Genomic DNA, 4,120 nt, shown 5'->3' on the forward strand with positions numbered 1-4,120 from the left:
CTCAGCGCCCCCTCCTCCACTGGAACTCGAGCTGAGGAACCGGTCGCCTGTGTGCCGAAAAGAAGATACAGAGGGTCAAAGGTGACCCCGCCAGCTCAGAATGCCTCTAATTTCCTGTGAAGCCAGCACTCTGCCATGCAGTTTCTCAGTCCGAGGAACCACTGCCTTCCCCGCCTTCTACTTCTCTGTTCCCAGAAACATTAGGGTTCACACCAGACCACCCTCGTTGCCGCGGGTCATCCTTGTGTGTTATTTGGGTTTTTCAGCAGTCAGTGCCCCTTGGCGTCCAAGCGAATAGATTGGGTGTGAAAGTAGGAAGAGAGAAAACAGTTCACACAATTCAGGCTCTTTTGCCATATTGGAAGTGACATCCTCAAGTCATTTCAGGGAAGTTCCCTCGTGGTTAAGCTCTGGCTAAGGCACCTGGATTCAAGGAAGCAGCTCCAGTGGATTCTTAATCTGAGAACTGGGGGTAAGGGAGAACTACTGGTTATGTTTCCTGAGGCCGTCCTGGTTTATTGAGTTTATTGGCAAAAAAAAAAAAAAATATGCTTCAAGCTTTGTAGTTATCTTCTGGGAACATCTGTGAAACAAGGATAAGCTGTCCTTTTTAAAGTCATTTTTTACTGCACTTCTCCATAGTCTAAGTGGTCAAAGAAACTATGAACTCCTTTTCTTAAGAAAGCATAATAAGGTCACTTTCAAGACTTGGTCTTTTAAGAGAGAAGAGATGAACAAAAGAGAACCTCGGGGCTCTAGCTAGAGGCCAAAGCATTTTGCTCTCCATTGCATCAAACAGTGCCTTCATGATTTGTATCTGAGTGTGGGCAACGCCTTCCGACACCCCTTTTCACTTGTATACCAACTTTAAAAAAAATGATTTTATAAAATTACACTGTGGGTCCTATTTCTAGATTTTAATTTTCTACATTAGTATTTATTTCACTTCTCTGTGACTACTCGAACAGTTACCACAAACTGGGTGGCTTAAAACAGCAGAAATTTATTCTTACAGTTCAGGCCAGAAAACCACAACCAAGGTATCAGCAGGAGTGGTCTCTTCTGGAGACTCTCAGAATTGTTCCATGCCTGGCCTGGTGGCTGGCAGTCCTGGGTGCTCCTTGGCTTGCAGATAAATCCAATCGATGCCTCCATTGTCTTATGGCATTCTGTGTGTCCAATTTCCCTCTTTAAAAAAAATGTTTCTCCCCCCATCTTTACAGAGATATAATTGACATATAACTTTGTGTAAGTTTACAATATACAACCTAATGATCTGATACACATATATATTAGGAAATGAAGGTTACCTTCACCTCACATGAAGGACTTCTGAGACCTACTTTCTAAGCAGCTTTCAAGTATACATGAACTATAATCATCGTGCTGTCTTCTGGGGATCATTAGATCTCTAGAACTTACTCATAACTGGAAGTTTGTACCCTTTGACCACATTCACCTATTGTCCCCCACCCCTATGAACCACCAATCTACTGCTGTTTCTAGGAGTTGGGTGTTTTTTGTTTTTAGATTCTACATATAAGTGGAATCATACAGAATTTGTCCTCTGCCTTATCTCACTTGGTATAATGCCCTCAAGTTCCATCCATATTGTTGCAAATGGCAGGATTTCCATTTTATGGTTGAATAATATTACTGTCTCTATATATTTATACCACATTTTATCCACTCATCCATTGACACTTGGGTTGTTTCCATGTCTTGGCTATTGTAAAGAATGCTGCAGTTGGGCGCCTGGGTGGCTCAGTTGGTTAAGCGACTGCCTTCGGCTCAGGTCATGATCCTGGAGTCCCGGGATCGAGTCCCGCATCGGGCTCCCTGCTCGGCGGGGAGTCTGCTTCTCCCTCTGACCCTCCCCCCTCTCATGTGCTTGCTCTCTCTCATTCTCTCTCTCTCAAATAAATAAATAAAATCTTAAAAATAAATAAATAAATAAAAAGGAATGCTGCAGTGAACATGGGGTTCAGATCTCTTCTTCAAGATGATTTCATTTCCTTCCAGTATATACCCAGAAGTCAAACTTCCCTCTTAAGGACACTAAGCATTAGATTAAGGCCCACGCAAATCCAGTAGGACTTCATCCTGATATGATTACATCTGCAATGATCCCATTTCTAAGTAGGTCACAATCACAGGTACCAGGGCTTAAAACTTGAATATTATCTTTTCGGGAGACACAATTCAACCCCAAACAGCATTTATTTCTGTAAAAAAAAAATCAAGGAGCGCCTGGGTGGCTCAGTCAGTTAAGTGTCTGCCTTCAGGGGCGCCTGGGTGGCTCAGTCGTTAAGCGTCTGCCTTCGGCTCAGGTCATGATCCCAGGGTCCTGGGATCGAGCCCCACATTGGGCTCCCTGCTCCGCGGTAAGACTGCTTCTCCCTCTCCCACTCGCCCTGCTTGTGTTCCCTCTCTCGCTGTCTCTCTGTCAAATAAATAAAAAAACCTTTAAAAAAAAAAAAAAGTGTCTGCCTTCAGCTCAGGTCATATCTCAGGGTCCTGGCATCCAGCCCCAGGTCAGGTTCCCTGCTCAGCTTCTGCCCCTCCCCCCACTTGTGTTCCCTCTCAAATAAATAAGATCTTTTTTTTTTAAAGATTTTATTTATTTGACAGAGAGAGACACAGCGAGAGAGGGAACACAAGTGGGAGAGGGAGAAGCAGGCTTCCCACCAAGCAGGGAGCCCGATGCGGGGCTCGATCCCAGGACCCCGGGATCACGACCTGAGCCGAAGGCAGACGCTTAACGACTGAGCTACCCAGGCGCCCCAATAAATAAGATCTTTAAGAAAAACAAACAAAACCCAAAAGTTTGATTCCCACGTATCGTTTCCAAAACCATGCTGCAGAAACTCAATATATCCAAGTTTGACCTCAATAGGTATTTGAAGTTTAGAAAAGGCTTCCCAAAATTCTAAGGTGGATCCCAAGCAAGTTTCACCAGATATGTAACCAAGAGAATTGGACTAAGCAATCTTTTAAGATATCTACCAGCTCCTGATTAAAAATTGGAAAGCAAAAGCCAAAAATGTGACTAGCATGGACTACAGACACCTAATCATCTCAATGCCTTTTTTATTAGCTTACTATCAGGATTGAATCAGTTATATGGAAGCACCAAAATGAATTTGTCGTGCTTGGCTCTGTATGAATATACAAACCTGCCTAATACAATTCCAGTGTTTTGTAAACTAGCAGAATTCATGTTGTAGAACAGTCCAGTATCTAAAACCCTCAAGAAACTTGCACCATTTTTCTTAGGGTTGAGGTTTATTAACCAGAGCCAGATTAAGACCGTCATACTAAAGAGACTATGGGCCCAAGACATAAGTAACTCCAAAGAGCATCAACACTGAGCCAGGAAATAAACGTAACGAAGTGCAAAACCCTCATTTCTCCCATACTTTATCTCGAGTTCTCTCACTTTAAAACATTTTTGTGCTCCCACTTTGCTAGTGCCAAGATGTGTTCAATGTGCCTCTTGGGTGGGAATTCCACCTCTAGCCCCCCCCCCGCCTCCCAAGCTAGGAGACTACACAGGGGGTTCCGGAAGGGGAGAACGGCCAGCCACAGGCCATCCTCCTCTTCCCTCCCACCACCCTCCATCGGATTCAGTGACACGGTCCCCTGCTGCAGGCTTCAGTGCGTTTCAAGCCAATGGCAACTCGGCTGCTAACCTGGGAACAAGGAAGCCAGGACCGAAGGCAAGAGAGGGGCACACTGACCCCAGGATGCCACCGCCAACAGGCATGAATTTTGCTTTTAACTTCCCATCTTAACACAGCTGGACAAGCTCTGTTTGGTAAGCTCACTGCACAATTCCACAGGACACTTGGGACAGTGGGCAGCACCAGGCCTCCGCTGGTTAAGAGGAAGCAACCAGCAACAGCCATCATCTTCCTCTTCCCTCTCTCTCTGTGCCTCCCACTCTTCCAAACATGACGGTGTAGTGGGAGTAAGGACTTTAAGTCAGATGGTCCCAAACAAATTATTTTTACAATGTAAGTGCAAGTGATGTATCTGAATGGACTTCAGATAGCAGAGGAATCAGAAAACTTCAACAGTGAGGATCATAGCATGTTAAACAGACCACCACCACTGAAGG

This window comes from Mirounga angustirostris, unplaced genomic scaffold (assembly GCF_029215605.1).
Source record: "Mirounga angustirostris isolate CCGP_5_RB_7025 unplaced genomic scaffold, mMirAng1.0.hap1 SCAF_10, whole genome shotgun sequence".
Taxonomy (NCBI): Eukaryota; Metazoa; Chordata; class Mammalia; order Carnivora; family Phocidae; genus Mirounga; species Mirounga angustirostris.